This window comes from Hylaeus volcanicus, chromosome 7, assembly GCF_026283585.1.
Source record: "Hylaeus volcanicus isolate JK05 chromosome 7, UHH_iyHylVolc1.0_haploid, whole genome shotgun sequence".
NCBI lineage: Eukaryota > Metazoa > Arthropoda > Insecta > Hymenoptera > Colletidae > Hylaeus > Hylaeus volcanicus.
The window spans coordinates 10,396,766-10,422,287 of record NC_071982.1 but is presented as its reverse complement, the minus strand read 5'-3'; the positions used below and the strand labels follow the sequence as shown (position 1 = coordinate 10,422,287).

The 25,522-nt window shown below is 36.4% G+C and overlaps 2 long non-coding RNA genes across 3 annotated transcripts in view; one reads left to right on the top strand and one right to left on the bottom strand.

Annotated features, from left to right (window-relative positions):
* The window catches only part of LOC128880575 (uncharacterized), a 45,448-nt gene extending 19,932 nt beyond the window's left edge, over window positions 1-25,516 (bottom strand). For both annotated transcript variants that reach the window (XR_008457869.1, XR_008457870.1), the window contains exon 1: window positions 24,754-25,516. This is a non-coding gene — a long non-coding RNA (uncharacterized LOC128880575). The remainder of the gene's footprint in view (window positions 1-24,753) is intronic.
* Window positions 7,902-24,760, top strand: LOC128880574 (uncharacterized). The gene is made up of 3 exons (XR_008457868.1): window positions 7,902-8,345; window positions 20,128-24,081; window positions 24,344-24,760. It is a non-coding gene; the product is annotated as an uncharacterized LOC128880574 (long non-coding RNA).
* Window positions 25,517-25,522: the final 6 nt, after the last annotated feature.

The following is a 25,522-nucleotide window of genomic DNA, read 5'->3' as shown; positions in this document are numbered from 1 at the left end:
AAGCCTCGGACAACATTTTCGCTAAGGAAAAACTTGTTTCAAATCACTCCCCGAACTACCCCTTTCAAGGGCGTCCAATATTTTTGAGACACCCTGTATATTTTACCGAATAGGGTAGAAGAGGGGGGAGGAGGTGAATTTTGAGTATTGTACAGAATTGTTTGGAATAATAATCCTCATCTATTTAAATAGATGAGGTATGAGAAACATAATTTTTTGGGGGTAACTGATAGAAGGTGAAAATAAAGACCTCTACAATTCTTTTTTTTTTTATATTAATTTTTATTATTTGAATAGCTCTCAAATTGAATCGCAGAAAGACTAATCTTTCAGTGTTGTAATTTTGTTTGTAAAGTACAAAATATTCAAGTTCATTACACAATAAATAAAATCCTCCCTTTTTTTTAATAACACAAAATAGATTCTAACAGTCACTCCCAAGAAGTTTTGTTAAGTCACAAAAAATTCATATCACAAACTTCAAAAACTATGCAAACTGTTAAAGGATTAATAAACATTGTACACGGCTGATGACAGATAATGTCACTGAGAATACGCATTCCAAAATTCTTTGTATTTGGTTGAACCGTTTTCGAGTTATCAAGTACAATAGCGACTTGGAAAGAAGGCTAGCGGGTGGAATTCGGGTAGAACTGGCAATAGTGGGGTAGCCACGCCTCTGCGCATGCGCATGCGCATTCTTCACCGTAGGGAGCAATAGTGGGGGCTACGAGATCGTGAAAGGTGGGGATAGAACGAAGACGAATAAAGAGTCACTAGCCTTCTTTCCAGCTCCACATACTACAAACGCACCCACACTTTGTGAGCCATATCTTTCTCATTGATAAATTTGATACAAATTTGCCAATGTAGGGCAAAATTCAAATAAAACGAAGGCTGATTAGTTCGATTTAAATGAATATTTAATTTAACAAAAAGAGACTCGAACACTACAACACAGCTAAGATAATTTCTCATTAGTATGCCTTTAAGTGTACAACGTAAAGAAAAGAAACCCGCAAAATAACAGTAATGCCAATTAAAATAAAAACTAGAATTATAAGTAAAACGCCAAGTATGAATTGAATTCATATTTCAACACTCACCGATCCCAAATCTTTATCGAAAATTTTTGCACGTTATTCTAAAAGGTCCAAATCATCGTTTAACGAAGAAACATGTTTAATATCCCTCGAAATCGCCAAGATTGCGTAACGAATGTATCCGTAGCGGGAAATGGACGAACACGCAGCCAAAAATTGTGTTATAGCAAGTTTCGTTCGTTTTACGACTGTTAAAGAAGTAAGCAGGTTTTGTAGAAAGTAAGGTATATTATATTTCAGGGTTGAAGATACGAGGCGGTTAATACATGATGTACGATGTCGTTTGTTCGCAAGTAGAGCGAGAGTTTCATTTCGATATTGGAGAATACGCGAGCTTGCAAACAAGCGATATGAATATATATATATAATTTATCACGGCCGAAGTACTTTTGTGACTAGTATTATTTTTTTTATTATATAGAATATTGGTATTTTTATAACCGCTATTATTAATACAGCCGAATTGTGCGCAAATTAAATAAACATTAAAAATAAGGATTTCATTCGTTCATTTTTTTGTATTCTGTTGCTTTTCGTTGCGTACGAGTTGTCCGTTATGGAAACTAAAGCTGAGTCCACACTTTACAACAAAATGTTGTTAAACGACAATCTTTTATTACTGGAGGATTACTCTTAACTTTTTATTACTGGATTACGACATTATGCTTTTATCGGTATGATTTCAAACGAGAGGAACTTGATTCCCTATTAATTGTAGGAAATGTAATATAACAATGTGCTTTTATGTAATGTCCATCAAGTTGAGACACAGTATAGTCGATGCAATCGCAAACTAGTTTCAACCTAATGGACATTACTGTACAAGAACCCTTTGGATATACAGGGTGTTCCAAAAATGTTGGAAATCCTTGAAAAGGGTGGTTCAGAAAGACATTTTATCTTTTGAAAATTGTGAAATAATTCATACCAAATAATTATAATCGTTGATTATCCAGGGTGTCCCAAAAATGTTGGAAGTCCTTGAAAAGGGTGGTTCGGGGGGTGATTTGAAACAAGTTTTTCCTTAGCGAAAATGTTGTCCGAGGCTTCGTTGAGGAGATATTAACGGAAAACACCGGACCAATCAGAGCGCGCGTATGCCGGTGGAGCGCCCGCAGTAGGCGTGGCTACGCGCTAAACGGCCGCGCTCATACGCTACCGCGAGCGCTCCACCAGTATACTCGCGCTCTGATTGGTCGAGGTTTTCTCCTAATACCTCCTTAACGAAGCCTCAGACAATATTTTCGCTAAGGAAAAAGTTGTTTCAAATCACCTCCCGAATCACCCTTTTCAAGTTGTTACAACATTTTTGGGAAACCCTGTACAAATTGTTATTCAACATAAAGCCAAGCAACATTTTTCCTTCTCTTTTTAATTCAACGTATCGGTCACCATGTCACCCAGAAATTAACAGGATTTTTCATTCAAGAATTTAAAAAATTAATTAATTTTAAAGGTTCCTGCTCAATTTCTCCTGTATTATTAGATGACAAATTTTTTAAAATATCTGAGACGTGTAAGATAAGGCGAAACATTTTTCAGAATTTTTTCAGACTTTTCAATTAAATATCCATACTATGAAGAATAAGACAAGCAAAAGCCGAGTGAAAAAATCGGTTCATCGTATTTCTAAAAATGGCGCACCAATAATAAAACTCTAAAAATAAATCGAGAATGTTGATAGCACTAGTATCTATTTATTGTACAAATATAGTTTGTGTGCTTTGAAGATTTCAATGTGAAATCGTAATGTTTGTCCTGTTCTTTTTTTAAGGTTTTTTATTTTTCACAACATGGATATCAATTTAAAAATCTGAGAAAATTCTGAAAAATGTCTGACCTTGACATGTTACAGAGTTTTTCCAAAATTTTTAATCTGATAACACAAGAGAAATCGAGCAAAATCTATTTTTTTTTATATTTGGCTCTTTACTTCCCCTCCAGTCGAAATTATTGTTTCTTTTTTTTATGCTTTCAAATGGCTCACGATGCTGAACTTGGGTGAGGTGTAATATTATGCTTGGGACAGTATATTATGTAATGTCATTTTTTTTACATTAAATTCAAATACATTCTTAATAAATTTCTATTTTTAATGAATTATGTAATCACCCTCGTTATCAACAGCTGTTTGCTGTCTAGTGTGCAAATTTTCAATGCCAGATCGATAAAAAACAATGTGTTGATGAATGATAAATAATTATTGAGATTCGCAGAAACGACATTGCTTTCCAGTCTACCTAATATAATAGAACATTATCGTGTATAGTGTGGACGCAGCTTAATAAACGTTTGCGATATACCTGACGACCTGCACCTATCTAATGCACACTTGGATCTCCAACTATTTTACGGATTCGACCAAACCAATGAGAAAACTGTGCTCGTAATCCGTGAATTCATCTTTCATTTTACTGTGGCGAGGTCACAATCATAGTCCAACTGCCATAATTGATGCTCTGTATGGGAGCGATGAAACCTTCGACAAACTTTGCTCTGTTTTACGACAGCTTATCGGTGGACATTCCGAAACGCGAGGACGTAATCGTTAATCCAGGCTCGAGCATTGCAACTGTGGCGAGCATGCAAACTAATGGCGCTGCGGAGAGCTGTTCTTTACTTTGTTTCAGTGCAGAGCCTGTTTTCTGGGCCATAACACTGCTGAACACTGTTTGATTGATTTATTAACATTGGCTTACAATTCCACCGTGAAGGTTTCTCGTATCTATCTTCTCATCAAATTTTTTTAATACTGTACCTAACTAGTTTGAAACAGTTTGCAATTCAAAAAAGAATTTTCTACGTTAGTATACATATGTTAATATAGGGTGACATTAATTTCTGCGTATTGTTATCAGTTATACCATAAAGGCAATTTTATTAATTCTGTTTCTAAAATTTGAAGATTGTAAGTAAACAAGAAACAACACAGTGAATAAATTCCAGAAGGTATATACTGGAATTAAAAAGCCTATACACAGGCTCCTGGTAAATACAGTGAGGAACAAAGCTGAACCACTCGAACAAATTTATTATTATTGGAACAAAATATTAAGGTATAGTAAAACTTGTAAAAATCCTAGTACGGCAAATTAGGGTGCGAAACAGATTCTATGAATTGTTATTATTACAGCCAAAGGAGAAGACATATTAAATAAGAAATATTAAATGTAATGAAATAGTTCAAGTTTCCTGAGACTATAAAGAAATAATGATCAACATTGGTTCCTTTATTATAATTTATTTTAGTAATAATAACGTTAAACCATAAAGTAAAAATTTGTGTGACTGGTTCAGTTTTTCTCCTCACTGTAAAGTGTTAAAGCGATTGAGCATCTATGATGCCTTGTGTTGCTTCCCACTCGGGCATGCACATGCGCGAGTTGGAAGCGACACTGACGTCACAAACTGCGCATGCGTTGTTAGAGAAGGATAGAAAAGCACCCAGTTCTCGACTGTCTTGCTTACTCTATCTATATCTCTTTGTCTAACACACATCAGTTGCCTGTAGCGCCATAAATTCACGAGATGGAGGCAATACTAGTGTCACAGCTGCGCATGCGTTATTAGAGAAGAACAGAAAAGCACCCAGTTCTCGACTGTCTTTCCTATTCTACATCTCTTTGTCTAGCACGTGTCAGCTGCCTATTGCGCCATAAATTCACAAGATGGAAGCAACACTACCGTCACACCTGCGCGTGGGTTGTTAGAAAAGGACAGAAACGCACCTACATCTCTTTGTCTAAAACATATCAGTTGCCCGTACCGCCATTAATTTACATACTCGCCACACTCTGAACCCAACGTGGCGCCCTCGCCTGACTTAGAAGTGTCCCAGTAATTATTACCAGGCGACCAGCAATTTTTCCTTCTTCTCCAGCAAACGGAGTTACGGTCTCTTTTCCTTGACTTTCTTAAGCTTGTTTTTCTTTCAAAGAACTTAGGGAGAGGTTTTCGAGGCTTACCGTGTACGAAGAGAGGTAATATGTAAAGCATAAGTATCTTCATGTCAATTACTCTAGGGAACATCAAAGACAAGGGTAACACGTAAAATACCTTTGCACCACTGAGGGAACCTTTTATTCCAAAAGTGTTTTTTCTACCACTTAAAACGTACTTTCTAATATGCATCCGTTTAAGAAATCATTCGTCCACCGCTTCTGCTTCTTCTTGGCAGAGAAAGGGAGAGAGAGAGAGAGAGAGAGAGAGTAAGAGAATGCATGAGTTTGTATGTATGTGTTATTTTTTTCTTCATTTTTTGATATTAAAAAGTTTCGTTTTTGTTGTGTCGTACGTTATCGCAGGAGTAGTATTATCAAAACCATAGAATTTATATGAATATTTTATACTGTAGTGTTTGCGCCTCCCATGCCCAACGATATGGAGTCGAACGAGAACACGAAACGTAGGGTACGGGATTGGTCGTGTAGGTAAAGCGGTTGACTGTGAATCCGAGGATCGTGGATTCGAATCTCCGTGGCTTATTTTTCGTTTGGACTCCTACATTTGAGGGCTCGTCCAGGATGGGGGGTTACAACAGCTACACTGAAGGGGACCGGCCAGTGACAACGAACGACCATGGTCGTGTGGCGATGGAGCGGGCAGCAGTATGGCGTCGGAGATGAGGAAAGAAAGTGGTGCACTTCAGAGAAGACAACTATTAACCTTTGCTCAAAAGTTAGCGGGGGTCCACCAAACTAGAGGGGAGAGAGGATTACGCTCGCTCCGCCTAAACCTTCCCAGGCCTCCCCCTTTTCTTCGAGAAGTCGCACTGCATAGTCGTATTCTGATGGTTGAATAGTGACGTGCCAACGTCCGGTATCCGAGGACTAACGTTACGACAATGGTTACCATTACTCTCTCGCTCTATCTTGTTTACGGCCTCGGACCACAGTACACCAGTAGCATCACTTGGCTAAAGTAGCGTCCGCAAATGTGCATACCAAGAACATGGTGACGACGCTGTTTCCTATATTGTACACTAGATGGTACTAATAGTAACCGACATGTGGCGGAAAGGTCCCTAGATTAGACCGCAACACTATAGGTTAGTTAGCTAGTAAGTTTTTGTTACTTAGTTGGTAAGTTTAGTTTTAAGTGGCGTCCCCTCTTGTTTTTGTAACGGACAAAACAGGAGAGGGGACGTAACTTCAAACTAAACTTACCAACTAAGTAACAAAAACTTACTAGCTAACTAACCTATAGTGCTGCGGTCCAATCTAGGGACCTTTCCGCCACAGACACCACGCGGAGTGTCACACGTCGATTCAATTTATTGCGCAGCCTCACAGTAACATACTGTGACAGCGTGGTTACGTGTGGTGTGTTGTGTTCAATTCTATTTCGTTGACGTTCCTTTGCGCAAAATTATTTATTGAATGTCTTTGAGTATTTTGCTAACCTTTGAAATCAGCACTTATGTTCAGTGTTTTATACACACCGTTTGCAATTGCCTTTCTTTTTCTCTCAGTTTAAATATGGCGCGCGGTGCATATCAGGAACATGGCGGACCTCGGACACCAACGTCAAAGGTGCCGACACATAGAGATGGCGTGAACTGGTACTTTTGAATCACTCGTGATTCAATCACGTTTATTCTCAATCACGATGATTTTTCACAGTGATTCGTGATTCTTCGTGATCGCTTGTGATTAGTAGAGAACATTCTTTTCACTTTTTACGAATTATGGTGTTCTTAGGTTATATATGTATTATAATGTGGTCTAAAAGCAATGTTAATATAATTTTAATACAATTTAAATTTGACTCATTTGTAGTTTCTTGAATTTCCGCTAAGGGGAGACAGCGAGACACTAACGATAACAAGTAACATGAACCGCTTCTGAAACGCCATCTTCCGAATCACGGTCGTGATCGAAGTTTAATCACGACTGTGATCGTGATTGTGTTACTAACAGTGATTTTTCACGCCATGCCTACCGACACAGAGTGACGCTACTGGTTGTACCTATACTGTGCTTGGACTGACTCGGCCAATACCAAACACGCATGCGTGTAAAGGTGTCGCCGTTACGCGACAGCCAATTGAACTGCCTCGCCAACTCCTGAGCAACGGACAATAGAGGTGCTGTCAGAGTGGGGGACTCCCGAAAAGACACACGATGAGAACAAAAGAGGGCGCGCGCTGCTGTTGACAAGCAAAACCGGCAAAGACATACATTCGAGAACGAATGAGAATTTCAGGAGGGCCAGGGTAAATACCCGGGATAATAGTCACGAGTCAAACGGGAACGTGAAACGTAGGGTACGGAATTGATCATGTAAAACGGTCGACCGTGGATCCGACGATCGTAGATCAAATCCCATGCCTTATTTTTCGTTTAGACTCTTACAATACCTTACAATGATGAAACAATTCAAAATTCAATAGAATTTATAGCCTATGCTTCTACGGAACAAGCGAATTCTTACTCTTATGTCACTTTTTCTATTTTTAAAAACACCTCTAATTAACTAGTTACGAACATAAACATATGAAAATACAGGGTGTTCCAAAAATGTTGTAACACCTTGAAAGTGGTGGTTCGGGAGGTGATTTGAAACAACTTTTTCCTTGGCGAAATTGTTGTCCAAGGCTTCGTTGAGGAGATATTAACAAAAAATCCCGACCAATCAGAGCGCACGTATGCCGTTGAGCGGCCGCTGATTGGTCGGGGTTTTCTGTTAATATCTCCTCAACGAAGCCTCGGACAACAATTTCGCTAAGGAAAAAGTTGTTTCAAATCACCTCCCGAACCACCCGTTTCAAGGTGTTACAACATTTTTGGGACACCCTTATTTTCATATGTCTATGGCTCTGACGTGACGTGACCCCGCGTCAGACACGAAGCGGTGTCAGATTTAAGCCTGCGCGTAGCTCATAAAACCAACCGTTGCACAGCATCGTCAGATTCGTCAGTTGATTTCATAAGCTACGCGCAGGCGCCAATCTGACACCGCTCCCTGTCCGACGTGGGCCCACATCACGGCAGAGCAGTCTGTAGGACGCTTTACTCTTACGTCACTTTTTCTATTTTTAAAAACACCTCTAATTAACTAGTTACGAATATTCCCGAAAAGGTGAATGCACACTGTTACTTATTAATCTACGTACCAGGGAAATAAATTAATTTCTGTTACAATTAGTGAAGTGGATGGTTAACAACAGCAACGTACAATCGATATACATCAGTTCCAAACGATTATTGAACTTTTTAATCAATTACTGACAAAGGGAAACGTGTATCCTTTTACGACAAATGCTTCCTATTTTTATACTTTTATTCGACTTCTGATATACAGACCCAATCCAGACCTAACCTTTGTTAACTTGGAACTGCCGAATGTTCTAGGTTAGGTCTGACCTGTGTTGGGTTCGATTTTGGTTAGGTCTTGACTAGATCGAATTTGGGTTAAAATACTTCATTCCTCTAAATAATGCACGATGGTTAGTTTGAGGTCGAGCCTAGATCTAATTTTTGTTAACTGTGGACTGTTGAAAGTTCTGTGTTAAATTTAGGTTATGTCTGGGTTGAAATTGAGTTAAAAATACTGATCTATAAGAAACTACATTTTTCCAAATATGCATGATAGTTTGAGGTGATGGTCTCATCAGCAATCATCAAAATTTGAATACAAAACACTTCTATCTACGATAAACTACTTCTATCTTCGAACGCAATTAACTAGTAAACTTGAGAACAATCACGAAAAATTGGTCAATTCTTATAACCAAGCACAAAATGATCTAAATCCACATAAAACTGAAACAAAGGATATCTACCGAGATTTATGTTTCTACAAAAAAAAAAAAGAACAATTTCTTCCCTAATTAAAATTCACTGTAAACAGTTACAGTTTGCTAGATTTCACGTACGACACAAACACTTTCACCGTTATCATTGATGCTACACCATCGTTTAACTATAACGACAATTAATATGATTAAAATCATGACTCATCGATATTAAATGTTATACCTCCTCTTTGTACTCAAACATATTACGTGTTTCCATACATACATGTATATGTATATAGCGTATAAGTTTATTTTCGTTTTTTAAACGGAGAATAAATGTTTCTTACGATTAGCGTATAATAAGATTTAACTGAGTCTCCCCTGTTTAAATGAAACAAAGCATACAAGACTTGAATAGTGTGCTTTATATGCTACGGTACACTTAACGACATTAATATTACTCAAAAATTTCCAACTATTCGGATTTATTATTACCTAATGTTGTACATGGTATTCATTAAGTATAATTACTCTAATAATAGCGAGGAACGTACACAGATGTATGATCAAACTAATTTAACGATTAATCGATTAGTGTAGCCGAACGTGGTCTCATTTTGGGGCGCTGAAGTTAGAGTTGTATATATCTGAGTGAAAGTAACAAAAAACACCATAATTGCGAAGTAATTCGATCAGCATTAATCATTGATGTACAATAACGATTATTTTTGCATCGGTGTATAACTTTTAACGGCATATAAGATCTAGTCTAGACAATATACTACTTACATAATATGCGAAAATATTATTTTTAAAGGGACTAAACGTTGAGGGGATTGTTAAATAAAATCAAACAGTTTGGTGCATTAACTGTGGGATTTTTATATAATTCATTAAGTGCTTTGTGTTTTTTTAATTACCTTTATTATTCGTCGAGTAAACAGGCTGGAATCAAAAATATGATCAGAGTTGGGAGAACTTTTATTTGAATAACGAATAAGTTAATTCATTACATACGAATAACATCGTTTTGTTTGTAACTTTTATTCGAATATCATTCCAAGCAGAATCATTCGTTATTCTCGAGTAACATCAGTTTATTTGTAACTTTTATTCGCAGCGGAATTTATTCGAATGAAAATTTATTAGATAGGATGTATTCGAATAGGAATACATTTGAAATTTTATTGAAACAAAAGTGTTCTCCAATAGAATATTCGTGACGCTTGGCTAACTTTATATACTTTTTCACAATTAGAATTTATCGGTAGTTTTATTCGAATAACGCCCAACTCTGTAATCGATTAATCAAACTTACCCTCAACTCGAAAGTGTTGTTACTTATTTTCGTAACTTTCATAGATCTGTGTTAATTCTGATCCTGTTAGGTCTACGTTAGAAGACTGATTGTTATGTCGTTAAAAACTTGCAATTTCTTGGAGCGTTCTAAAGAATCGTTAAATATCCAGATAAATTAATATTGATACGATAAGAACGTCATAAGTTGCGTTTAAGCGTTAACCCGTAAAAGGCCAATTAGTCTGCCATTTAAATTGAACTATTATAAAGAAAGTAAGACAGCCGAAAACGAACGCAGAATAATGTGAACTGTAATTGAACACCAATAGTCTAATGATAAAAGAAGTCTTGTTGACTGTACTCGTAAGACAATAGCTTTATATGAGATTAATTGTACCGTTAACGTCGCACGAACATCTAATAATTACGTCTTTCATGAAAATTTGCTCGCTGCCCTTCTCCTGCAAGTCATTTCTCGACAATTAGTCAACTAGCCAAATAAAAAACATTTACAAGAAATTGCAAAGAAAATTTGCCAATTCCTTTTTCGAAATATATATATATAAACTAGAACGATCGAATTTATAACCAAGTTTATCGGTTCGATATTCGATCGATTCTCCCTGTGGCGCCATCTGCGCGCCACAGAGAGGGCGACACTTGTTGCGTGCCGCCATTGAATAGTTCTATAGAAATATTACGCGTTTTACATTTACATTGTTTAATTCCGTCGAGGATTTCTCATACCTAAGGGATAATTGCACTTAAACAATTAATGTTACGTATACTTGACAGTTTCCAACACCAGTGAACGAGATCGAAGGGATTTTCAAACGTTTCCACTTCTAGCGAACATTTATTCACGTACGATGAATGAATGAATTTCAGAAAGAAACACTTCAATTTAAAATTGCACTTCTCGCACCGACCACTACATGAAATCGTTTGTCGACACTGCAATCTTTGTTCGAATATCATTAAAGAGAGAAAACAATGATGTGTCGGTACTGATAACATATATTTCATGGTGGTCTATATGTTACACTAATGCACAGAATTGCACCCATGGAAAAGAGGTTCGCGGTGGTGGTGAAGCATTCTTGTAAATGTTAAACATTTACGGGAGATTTGTATTCCAAATTTAAATACCAAAGGAAAATTTATTCGTTGTTTTTATTCGAACATCAGTCGTGGTAGAATTTGGAAAAATGTATGGGAAGGTTTACGAAGACACAAATTTATTTCAATAAAAATTTATCTATCTTTCTTGAATACAAATTTAGTCGAATAAAAAGTTATTCGTTATTCTCGAATACAAATTAAGTTCAACGGAGAGTTACTCGTCATTCTCGAATGAAAACTGAAACTAATAAATGGTAAAACTACTTTTAACTTGATAGTGTTCTATTTAACCGCAAACACTAATCTACAATTTTCCATGTGTCTATTTTTAATACACATAATATCGTATAAGAAATATCATTATTCGAGGGATGATTGTGTATCTTGATTGACAGAGCGCCATTTATTACTACTCTGAACACAGCGAACCTCTTTTAATCCAGATTAAACAAAGGAATCGACGAAATTGTAACCGACTAGAGATGTAAGGATTCCTTCTTATCGGTAGATATTTGACATGCTCGTTCGTAGAACGAGCACAGTCACGTGTGTAGATTAGCAATAGCGAGCCATAGCGTAGGTTTGTATACATTGGAAACCATCCCCGTAGACTGCAATGGTATATACATATGCGGTAGACTCCATTATAATCTAATACGTCGCGCATCGTATGAATTTCATACTATGAAATCAGGTTAAAGGAAATCGTGTTACGCCAGAATATTAACTATAATTATAAATGTGTTATAATTGCCTCGTATAACACGAATTAATTACGTGTATACCGTGTTCTACGAGACTTGCGTTATGTAAACAGAAAATCGTCGCGATATCATCAACGCGTTATGGAAACTCGTCTAATTAGGAGTAGAAATTAAGTCTGTCATTCTATATTCAATTATCTATGACTCTAGTTCAAATAGATTTATTTACTCGTCATTTTGGTACATTAAAGTACGAATCTGATCTCTATTGGAATGTACTACGTACATAACACTCGAGTCTCAACCTGGTGGACATTGTAATCCATACAAACTTTAGTGGAAATAAAATTTTCCTTGTTGTTATTATGTCATAATTACTGCAATTATCAAACACACTAGTAATTTATTGAAGTAGTAATAATAATTAGGACAAATTTATGGCTGCCAATATTTGTATATACAGGGTGTCCCAAAAATGTTGGAGTTCCTTGAAAGGGATGGTTCGGGAGGTGATTTGAAACAACTTTTTCCTTAGCGAAAATGTTGTCCGAGGCTTCGTTGAGAAGATATTAACGGAAAACACCGGACCAATCAGAGCGCCCGTATGCCGGTGGAGCGCCCGCAGTAGGCGTGGCTACGCGCTAGGCGTCGCGCTCATACGCTACCGCGAGCGCTCCATCGGCATACTCGCGCTCCACCGGCATACTCGCGCTCTGATTGGTCAGTGTTTTCCGTTAATATCTCCTCAACGAAGCCTCGGACAACATTTTCGCTAAGGAAAAAGTTGTTTCAAATCACCTGCCGAACCATCCCTTTCAAGGAACTCCAACATTTTTGGGACACCCTGTATGTACGAATATGTACATTGTTGTCCATACGTTGTAATAGCCATCAGGTTAGAACCTTGGTTGTATAATAAATCCATAGATTTAAATAAAAAGTTTGGTAATTTAACATAAAATAATTTTATTAATTAATTTTGTTGACAATAATTTCTATTTAAACTAGAGTTATAGATCGGTCGATATAAACGCACAGAATTAATTTCTGCGGCTGATACACGGGAGTTCACTGTATTCGAAACTAATTCGTAAAACTAATCGCAAGACGAGAACCTAACCTTAATCTTAGACGTTAACCTTTTGCGGTCGTATGTCCGGCCAGACTCGACAGGAGTTTACTCGAATCAGGAAATCGAACCGCAAAGGGTTGAAGAGAATTGAATATTATACTACTGATGATATTATTATCGATTATCGTGACAAAGTATTTACCCATGCACCGATGCACCGTTTGTTGGCCGTTATCTCGTTAATCGTTGCCATAATTGTCCGCTTACGTGGACGAGAAAGTACAGGTGAAGTTTGGCAAGGGACTCGTATTATCGATAGGACTCTCTGCAGTTAGAAACGCGAGTATTTATCGGGGTTCGTCGATAGCGAGTCGTTTGTTGTCACTCGGACGATACAGTGGTGTCCATCAGGTTGAGACTCGGGCTGGGAACGTTCTTCCCTTGTGGAATGATGTTCGTTTGATTGTAGTTATTTGGCGGTGCAGGAGTGCGATGCAGTTAGAGCTAAGAAATAATTATAGCGAGTGGAAAATGTTCACTTTTTATTTGTAATATAATTGGGAAGTGATGGTCTGTTCGAAAAAGTAGTGGGGATAATTTATAAGGGCGATCGATATACGCTGAAAAATTTGAATTTTTTAAGAAATGAAGTTCATGTGGACCTAATCATAATGCCAGTTTTCATTTTAGTCCAAAAATGGTTTCAAGGGGGAATCACAATGATCTCTCTGCGAATTCTTAAAGATAACTTTCTTTGATTTTTAACAAATTGGGTTTTCACTTTAGAGAAAAACTTTCTAGACGTTTCTTGTAGGATTCCATGAGATATGCAAGGAAAAAATGTTTCAATAAAAAATGTTCGTTACTAAGAGTGCTACGAATTTTTGAAAATTGAGCAACTTTTATATTTGAAATTAAATAGTGATATTTGAATAATATTGGGATAAAAAGTGATCATTTGAAAAAATATTTTAAACAAAAGTTGTACATCTCGATGAGATATGAAATTATTGTTCAATATAGATTTTCGAGAAACAAATATTTATTGAGAAAGATTTTTTTATTTTTTAACGTATCTTTCTTAATTCATTAGGAATTTTTTTTCTCATAGATAATAGAAATTGCTTCTATACCTTATTTAACAAAAGAATGCTTCATCTTGGCCGAGGAAGTGAAAAATAATTTTGTACAGACAATTTTAGATTTTAACCAAAATCTACAGACATCTCTCCTTTCATTTATGAAAAAATGACTTTTTGAATTGGAGGAAAACTTTTCATATGTTTTTTGTAGAGTTCCATGAGATATGCAAGGGAAAAAAGTTTCAATGAAAAATGTTCGTTATTAAGAGAACTATGAATTTTATGAAGATTAGGCAACTTTTTACATAATTTTCCACCAAAAAGAACAACAAAATTAAACTCTATCGATAATTTGGTATTCTTTCAAAATTCTTCATCTATCGATACGTAGTTTCCCGTTTCGTTCATTAAAATCCGTTCATCCAATGACTAGTTATGATTTTATCAAATTTTATTCGAGAACTCTGACTGAAATTCAGCACATTGTGTATATTGCACGATAACTCGAATTCGATACCAGATGGAACAAAATTGATTAGATAAAAGTTGTACAACACGAAAATCTCTTAAAAAATTATAAACGCAATTTTTTCGTAACTGCTGATGGAAAGATTTATGGTAGGGGAAATATTAAAAATAAATCTTTTTTTTAATTTCTTACCACAACGATATGGAATATTAAAAACCATTAAATCTTATATCTAACATTTTTTCAAGATCCCTTATGGTTCCAAAGATATCATCAAAAATATAAATAACCAAAATTATTTCCAATTAGTGTTCCACCCTTAAAGCCATTTTTTAACCAAAAATAGAAAATGGCACTACGATCAAGTCCCCATGAACTTTATTTCTGCAAAAATTCAAATTTGTCAACGTGTACCAAACTTTCCTTATCAGTCTCAACCCGATGGATAATACCGCGTATCGTTTCCTTTCGAAAGTTGACGATGGTGAAACGCAATCAATTATGTACATATACGTATAGAGCTGTTAGCCGAAGACGAAACAAAATTTTGCTTTTGTACAAGAATAGTATACCCTGGCGCACAACAGAACCGAAACATTGAGACTCGCCTCGTTCCTCGTGCAAGTCTCGAAAATTTCGTCACCGAGACACTCGAACGGTATACGAAGAACGTTGTTAGCATATGGTAAAAAGCAATTTTGTTGGGACGACTCGTGTTATGGTTGTAAGAGTAGATATATTTTGCCCGTTTCGTCAGAAACCACTCTGTCAAAAGAACGCAAACCCTCCCAATGAAAAACCAGCAATTTAAAAAGCTCGAAAAATTTCAAACACGCACGATATCTAATCGAATATTCAATGTTATCAATTTCCGATGTTATCATTTTTAGAGACGCTTCAATCGCCACTAAATGTCTAGAATTAAATTATTCTAACATGGATTATTCTTGTATAAATCGCGCGTAACCATAGCTCTCAGCGAGTTTCGGTAATTTTCATTTTTAAGGGTGCGCAGGAGACCGAGCAAAACTCCGAGTTGACTTCAGCGACAATTGGGGAAAAAGTAGGAAACTCCGGGACGATAGATAGATCCTTGTCTCTCCAATGATGCTGTGACAGAGAGGGAGATACAACAAACGGAGGAGAGAGAAGGACAGAATGACGTCAAACACTTGTATCTTTCCAAACACTCAAGGAGACAAGGATAGATAGGATAGATCCTTGTCTCTCCAATGATGCTGTAACAGAGAGGGAGATATAACAAACGGAGGAGAGACAAAGACAGGATGACGTCAAACACTTGTCATTTTCCAAACAGTTATTTACATTTTATGAAGCGAGGAAGCGACCTTTCCGGTTGATTTTTTTTAAACCGTTCCTCGTAAAATTCCACTGTCGGCGATACTGCCAGATTTTTGGAAAAAGGTCCACAACAAATTTCTTGTCTTTAATCCTCGGATTTTTGGATCTTTTTTCTCGGAAATTTGTCGCGTTTCCTTCTTTGGAAAATGTTCAAAAGAGGAAATGAGACAAACATGTCGGCAAACTTCAGATTCATTCGAAACCTAGGGTCAGGGCCGATTTTAGCAATATTGACGCCCCGGGCAAGATTATAGTGGCGCCCCTTGAGGTGTATATACAGGGTGTTCCAAAAATGTTGTAACACCTCGAAAAGGGTGGTTCGGCAGGTGATTTGAAACAACTTTTTCCTTAGCGAAAATGTTGTCAGAGGCTTCGTTGAGGAGATATTAACGGAAAACACTGACCAATCAGGGCGCGAGGATGCCGGTGGGGCGGAGGCTACGCGCTAGGCGGCCGCGCTCATACGCTACTGCGAGCGCTCCACTGGCATACTCGCGCTCTGATTGGTCGGGGTCTTCTGTTAATATCTCCTCAACGCAGCTTCGGACAACATTTTCGCTAAGGAAAAAGTTGTTTCAAATCACCTCAGCAGTATGGCGTCGGAGATTAGGAAAGAGAGGGGTGCACTTCAGAGAAGACAACTATTAACCTTTACTCAAAAGTTGGCGGGTGTCCACCAAACTAGAGGGGATAGAGGATTACGCTCGCTCCGCCTAAACCTTCCCAGGGCTCCCCTTTTCTTCGAGAAGTCGCACTGCATAGTCGTATTCTGATGGCTGAATAGTGACGTGCCAACGTCCGGTGTCCGAGGACTAACGTTACGCCAATGGTTACCATTACTCTCTCACTCTATCTTGTTTACGGCCTTCGACCACAGTACACCAGTAGCATCACTTGGCTAAAGTAGCGTCCGCAAATGTGCATACCAAGAACATAGTGACGACGCTGTTTCCTATATTGTACACTAGATGGTACTAATAGTAACCGACATGTGGCGGAAAGGTCCCTAGATTGGACCGCAACACTATAGGTTAGTTAGCTAGTAAGTTTTTGTTACTTAGTTGGTAAGTTTAGTTTTAAGTGGCGTCCCCTCTCCTTTTTTGTCTGTTACAAAAACGAGAGGGGACGCCACTTAAAACTAAACTTACCAACTAAGTAACAAAAACTTACTAGTTAACTAACCTATAGTGCTGCGGTCCAATCTAGGGACCTTTCCGCCACAGACACCACGCGCAGCGTCACAGTAACGTACTGTGGCAGCGTGGTTACGTGCGGTGTGTTGTGTTTCATTCTATTTCATTGACGTTCCTCTGCGTAATATTATTTATTGAATATCTTTGAGTATTTTGCTAACCTTTGAAATTAGCACTTATGTTTACTGTTTTATACACACCGTTTGCAATTGCCTGTCTTTTTCTCTCAGTTTAAATATGCGCACTGTGCATACCAGGAACATGGCGGACCCTGGACACCAACGTCAAAGGTGCCGATACGGAGTGACGTTACTGGTTGTACCTACACTGTGCTTGGACTGACTCGGCCAATATCAAACACGCATGCGTGTAGAGGTGTCGCCGTTACGCGACAGCCAATTGAACTGCCTCGCCAACTCCTGAGCAACGGATAATAGAAGTGCCGTCAGAGTGGGGGACTCCCAATAAGGCAGACGATGAGAATACAAGAGGGCGCGCGCTGCTGTTGAGAATTTCAGGCGGTAAATACCCGCGACAATAAGGAGTCAGACGGAAACATTGGTCCTGTAGGTAAAGCGGTCGACCGTGGATCCGACAATCGTAGATCAAATCCCATGCTTAATTTTTCGTTTAGACTCCTACAATACCCTTATGAAACAAGAATTCTTACTTCTATTTCACTTTTTTTCTATTTTCAACGATGAAGCAATTCAAAATTCAATAGAATTTATAGTCTATGCTTCTACGGAACAAGCGAATTCTTACTCTTATGTCATTTTTTCTATTTTTAAATACACCTCTAATTAACTAGTTACGAACACGGACATATGAAAATACAGGGTGTCCCAAAAATGTTGAAACACCTTGAAAGGGGTGGTTCGGGAGGTGATTTGAAACAACTTTTTCCTTAGCGAAAATGCCGTCCAAGGCTTCGTTGAGGAGATATTAACAAAAAATCCCGACCAATCAGAGCGCGCGTATGCCCTTGAGCGGCCGCAGTAGCGTAGGCTACGCGCTAAGCGGCCGCGCTCCCCAACCAATCAGAGCGCGAGTATCCCAATGGAGCGCCCGCTGATTGGTCGGGGTTTTCTGTTAATATCTCCTCAACGAAGCCTTGGACGGCATTTTCGCTAAGGAAAAAGTTGTTTCAAATCACCTTCCGAACCACCCCTTTCAAGGTGTTACAACATTTTTGGGACACCCTGTATATTGTAGTTTAACAATCTTTACAATCTAGCTACAGATTCATCGTTTGATATTATTACCTTGTCTTCTTTTTTTCTTAAAAATTTTGAGCCTCTGAAGGGACGCCACGATAATCTTGCCCGGGGCGCCAATATTGCTAAACTGGCCCTGACGAAATCCAAGCAGTGATGGGCAAAACCCTAGGCTTCGTATAAATCTGAAGTTTGCCGATATGTTTGTCTCGTTTCCTCTTTTCAATATTTTACAAAGAGGAAAACGAGACAAACACGTCGGCAAACTTCAGATTTATTCGAAGCCTAGGGTTTTGCCCATCACTGAATCCAGGGTCGGCGTGACCTTTTGCGGGGCCGGGTTCAAAAATTTTACAACGCGGAATTATTTATTTACAAATCCTATTACATATCTTTTATCAGATGAATATTAAATAATAATACTTTGATGATTTTTGTCGCTCCTTTAAACTGAATCATCGCTAATAAAAAAATGTCTTGCATCTGTTAATGGTATCATCATTCCGTAAAAAGTTAATCAACATTTTCGTAGACCGCGGGGCCCCGCAAAATACGGGGCCGGGTTCCGGCGAACGCGCTGAACCTGCCTTGCGCCGGCCCTGAATGAATCCAAGTCTATACGCGCTACAAAAGAAGGCTTAAAATCAAATTTTTATATGCAAATATTATTATCATATTAATAATGCCTCGTAACCAATTGTTTTTGTTAATATTTTGTCCCGAAAACTACTTCTTTTGCAATAAAGTTCGAAACCTTTCTGTCGCTAAAAGTTAGAATAGTGGGGATAGCCGATTGCTACGGATCTAGTTACAATGTAAATACATGGCTCGACACTCTCGATGACAGAGGAATGGGACTTTGAAATTACGTCGGATGACATATCGCAAAAAATCTTGAAAATGGGACCACCGGGGAGACATGCACTATAAGATGCAACAGGTTTCATTCCGATTGGTCAAGCCATCTCGGCGTAATCGGTGAACATACCTTAAAAAAAAAAAAAAAAAAATATACATGTGGAATTGAGTAACCTCCTCCTTTTCGAAGTCGGTTAAAAAGTGACCCAGCACCGGTGTCGGAAGGTTATACGTATTTTTAGTACGTTTCAAAATGTTCCGTTGTTACATTGTGATATTTTTCCCCGTTTGTTGCGAACGAAAAAGAAAAACTAATAAAAAGGAAAACAAAAAGAGAGGAAAATGGGAACTGAAAATTGCAAAATCTGGCAGACATCTATCTATCCTTGTCCCGGAGCTTCATACTTTTTCCGCTACTGTCTCTGAAATCAACTCGGAGTTTTGCTCGGTCTCTTGCGCACCCTTAACGAAATATTTAATTAAGTTAAAAAACTCGTCAAAGAACGAAATTTTGTAATCGCTATCGACGGTTTGCGATTGTTTAAGCGAAACGTTATCGAAAATAATTAATTCACCGCCCCGGAAGGTAAAAGTTTAATCAATTTTAACTCCGAGAAATATTCTAGCTCTAAGTGATAACTTTTTTTTTTATTGACGACTCCTGATGTTTAATATATGATACCTAAACGTTTTAAGCGTTGTTGAAAATTTGCACAAAGTAATAAAGCATAGCGAAAGATGGAAACGGATGTTTACAGTGGATAATTGCTAAATAAAATTGCTAAAAACAATGTTGACAAAAAAAAAAAGGAAATCAACCGAAAACAATAAAATGCAGCGAGTACGCGTAAACAAGCGTTCGATGAGTTCTACTTGATATAAATTTCTTAATCCGTGTGTATATATAGTACAAATATGTTTAACGAGACATTATAACCGTTATCACAAGTACAAAAAAGACAGTCGCTCATCGTTGAATCAAAATGAATGCAATGTATCGACACATTCGGAGTATCTACGTTGCTACAGTTGACGCCATTGTTTATTATATTTTTATTGTACAAATATCGGAAGGTGATCGTTTCGATAATTTTCCGTTGTTACATTGTGATATTTCTCCCCGTTTGTTGCGAACGAAAATGAAAAACGAACAAAAAGGAAAATGAATAGAGAGGAAAATGAGAACTGAAAAATGGGTGATAACAGAACACGCATGAACAATCACGTTGAAATAATAAATTGTCGCCATGCAGGAATAACTGTTGATTTCCATGTCTGTTATTCTAGTGTTTTAAAGGAATCGTGCATTCACAATATAACGAGATTGTTGGAATCTGTTGAAAAGTTAAATTTCATGAATCGAACGTGAACGCCCCTTGGATTATCGAGAGTATCCAACGAACGACAAATCAAGCTAACGAATAAGAATTCATTCTTTTATTCGTTTTGAGTATAAAACGAATAAGAAAAAATTCGGCGAAATCTCAAATTTTTTCGAATGAAACTAACAAATAAGTACCTTTTTATTTCTTCTAAGTCTAAATGAGGAAAAATTCGGTGAAATCTCGAGTTTCTTCGAACGGAGCTAACGAATAAATATCTTTTATTCGTTTTAAAACTGAATAAGGAAAAATTCAGTGAAATCTCAAATTTTTTCAAACGAAGCTAACAAATAAGTACCTTTTATTTGTTTTAAGTCTGAATGAGGAAAAATTCGGTGAAATCTCGAATTTTTTCGAACGGAGCTAACAAATAAATATCTTGTATTCGTTTTAAAACTGAATAAGGAAAAATTCGGTGAAATCTCGAATGTTTTCCTGGCACGATAATTTCCATGGATAGAGAATATACACAGAGATTTGTTGAAAGATTGTTTATATTTCTGTCAATTGAGCATTGTTCGAAACAGTCTGGACATGACCTGAATAATATTTAATAAACATTTACAATAAATTCATGGAATTTAATTTGCGTTTAATTGTGTGGGTTACCGAAGAAATTTAATTTTTTTTACTTAAAGAGAAAGAATTTATGTATAATTTCTTGGTTGGTGTTTAAGAACCTCGAAATTGAGTTCCAATACGAAGGTATTGGAATACAGATCATAGAAATGACCATTGATAACAGAGTTGAGCATTATTCTTTTAATTATTCTTGGAATAATCAATTGAATAAAGATTTATTCGTATAATCTCTATGAAATTGATGGATAATTTTGATATTAGTCAGGAACGAGGGATGAAACTTTATTCGGGTTAATTAATTCGCCATTTGAAGGAAGCTTTAATCGAATGAAAAACTTCATCGAATAAATCCTGAATGAACTACGAATGAAAATGGTTTGACACTAAGAAATACATCTACTGCAATTGTGTATTCGATTCAAGAATTATTCGAATAATCTTCATGAAGTTAACGAATAATTTTGATATTGGTCAGGAATGACGAATACAAATTTATTCGAATTAAAATTCATTTGAATAAATTCAAATAACGAGGAAAGCTTCGATCGAATAAAAGACTTATTCGAATAAATCCTGAATAAAATACGAATAAAAGTGGTTTAACACTAATAAATAAATAAATCCATTGCAAATGTATACGCATCTAAAGATCTATTCGAATAATCACCACCAATTTTATGAATAATTTTGATACTGGTCAGAAATGACGAATAAAAATTCATTTGAATAGATTCAAATAACGAAGGAAGCTTTAATTGAATAAAAAGTTTATTCGAACACATTCCGAATAAAATGTTCTGACACTACGAAATATATCTATTGCAGATGTATACTCAATTAAAGATTAATTCGAAAATCGTCCAACTCCGAATAAAGAATAAAATTCCATTCGAATAAATCGAAATCCAAACAAGAATGAAAATCTTCCGACAGTAAGAAATAAATCCATTGCAATTGCATATTCGATTCAAGAATTATTCGAATTATGTTCATGAAGTTTACGAATAATTTTGATCTTTGCCAAAAGTGAGGGATACAAATTTATTCGAATTAAAATTCATTTGAATAAATTCTAATAACGAGGAAAGCTTCAATCGAATAAGACTTAGTAGAATAAATCCTGAATAAAATACAAATAAAAGTGGTTTATCACTAATAAATAAATAAATCCATTGCAAATGTATACGCATCTACAGATCTATTCAAATAATCTCCATCAATTTTATGAATAATTTTTATTGGCCAGGAATGACGAATACAAATTTATTCGAATTAAAATTCATTTAAATATATTTAAATAACGAAGGACGCTTTAACTTAATAAAAAGCTTATTCGAATACATTCCGAATAGAATATTCGACACTACGAAATAAATCTATTGCAATTGTATACTCGATTAAAGATTTATTCGAAAATCGTCCAACTCCGAATAACGAATTAAATTTCATTCGAATAAATCGAAATCCAAACAAGAATGAAAATGTTTCAACAGTAAGAAATAAATCTATTGCAATTGTATACTCGATTAAAGATTTATTCGAAAATCGCCCAACTCTGAATAACGAATACGAGAATTTCATTCGTTGAAGCAAATAACGTTAAATTAGGCGCGAACCTAATCGTACTTGAACGGACAAGGTGAGACGAAAATTGCAGTACGACAAACCGAAACCAAAATATGGAAGATTCGCAAACAAACACTATGTCATAGCGTGAGAATGATTAACGGATGAATGTCGTAGGTGTTAACGCGTACAACTTAATTACCAGGTAGTTACAAAATTTTTTAAGCCAAGACTTAGACATTCCAGCAAAAAAGCAGGGGGTTGGGGAGGGAAGGGGGATGAAAAATATTGACAAAAAAAAAAGAACCATTAATTCTAACTCTATTCTATCTCTATATTCTTCTACCGACTATATTTTTCTAATTATATTTGTACGTTGAATTGTAAGCTCTAATTGACCAAGCGCTGTTTCATGCTTGCGGATGACGAAAGAGGAGAAAACGAGAGTGTACGTGCGAGTGAGAAAGAGAGAACGCGAGAGAGAGAGAGAGAGAGAGAGAGAGAGAGAGAGAGAGAGAGAGAGAAAGGATACAAAACAAAAGACGAAAAAGAAAGGGGGTGGGGAATATTTAGAGAAAAAAAGAAAACTCAAAAAGTCAACGAGGAAATAAATGGCGACGAAGGAATGAAAATTCGATGAAAACAAGAAAAATGAAAAAAAAAATAAAGAAGAGAAATGAGAAAACGGCTCATGTTATTTTTTCGAGGTTGAGATTACGTTGCTCGTTTTTTCTATAAGATATCTAGTCTATTTTTTTTATCGACCTTAATTTAATTATTGTAAAAAAAAAAAAGAAAAGAAAAAGGAAACAAATAGCGAGAAACAGGGAGAGAGAAGAGCTATGCGGAAAAAGAGAAATAGCAGAGAAGGGGAAGAATTGACAAAGTAAAAGAAATTGTCTAAGGCGATCGGATGAAACGAATAAATCGGTGAAGATGTTTGCGCAAACATGTTTGTTACAGTGTGGTATAGGCTTGTTGGACCGTTTCTGATGTGGTTTGCTCTCGACGAGTCTTCTTACAGCAGTGGTTCTCAGTGAAAAAAGTGTCAATGTCTCTTTGAACGACGTGTAACATGGCTTCGAACCTGTCCAAACCAGCCCAAACAAGACCACTGTTGAAAACAAATATTCTTTCACGCGGTGCCATTTTAATGCTAATCCGAGCAACGTTGCAACACATTTCTGGCACAAATATCCATAGTTATGTACAGAGACTGCGGTTGATATTTGAAAATCTATGAGAATATGCACAAATACAAATTGTATGTAAAATATCAACTGATAATATACATTTTATAGGCTTCAGAAGATGAAAAATAATTTCGTTTATGTAAGTCTCATTTCTTTATTTAAATATAAAAATATTTATATAAATATAATTCATATGTATGAATCAATAAAAAATATGAATTTGCAATGAACATTCAGAGTCTAGCTATGAAAATAAATGTGACCTTTGGCGGCATTGGTTACTGCAATTTGTCATTTGCATCTTTTTTTTAAATGCCATCTGGCGACAGCACAGTCTGTAATGATACTTGATCGTGGCTCGAAAATATTTGTTAAAACTACAAAAATTGTGGATTTTTTAGGATATGGAAGACTCAACGTGAAGACCATTATTATCAATTTTTATTCAGCCAAAGTTACAATGACGGTATTTTGAAAATTTGATTTTTAAAGGAGGCAAATGGGAGTACACTCAATTTTTTCAGAATTTTAGAATCGTACCTGCTAGAAAAATTTGTGCGTTTAGTTAAGAAAAATTGTAGATATAAACGATAAAAACAGTTTTTTTTAACAGAAACAATTTTTAGTCGATACTTTGTTATCTTCTCTATAAACTCTCAAAGTCCCATTCTCTTTCATCTATTAGCTCATGAGCTATGATTTTTGAACGAAATGTATTTTAGAAAACAACCGGTTTTTCACAAAATGTGTAAAATCCATAATTTTGAAAATTTTGAAAAATCTTACTTACTTAAATTTTAAGAAGTCTTACCACAACATACTCCATTTAGTGCTCGAGCTAATTGCGCTTGGGGTACTTTGGGCTAGTTTATCCAAGCCAGTCATCTTTTCCTTCGACATTGGTACAGTGTATGTTTTCATTCATTTGTTAACGAATTCGATTAGAATCGTAGAACTTCTGAAAAGTTTTCGACGGGTTTCGAAGGCAAAACACACGACGATTGAATTTGTGCAAAGCCAAGTTGAGAGTTGTTTTGTTCTAACTGAGAAAGTACACGAAAATTTCTCAAACTGTTGAAATATTTTGATGGAGTTTGTTGAGAAGTACGGGGAATCGTTTGATGACGATTTTTGGTAGCTTCGATGATTATAGTATATAGTCGTGGTGGTCGAAATTTTATATTGTGCATACATTGTTGTGTAACATCATTTCTCTTAAATATTTAAGAACATTGGACACGTGAAAATTCATTTGCGAATTTTTTACGTGAAAACTGTACAAGATAGACAGTTCAGAATTGACTACTTGAATATTTATATTTCAAAATATGCCCTGTAAAATTTGTATTACAGAATATTGAAAAAAGATACTGAATTTATTAAGTATAGAAATTAACTCTGTGTCTTTACATTATGCCGTTTTAACTATAGTTTGAGTGAAAATATTTACTCGACATTTTGTTACGTTAAATTATTAATCTTCTAAATTCTCAACCTGGTGGACATTGCAATGTATATGTCTACATGAGTCTTAATCTGATGAACATTACAATGTATATGCCAACTATATGAGTCTCAAC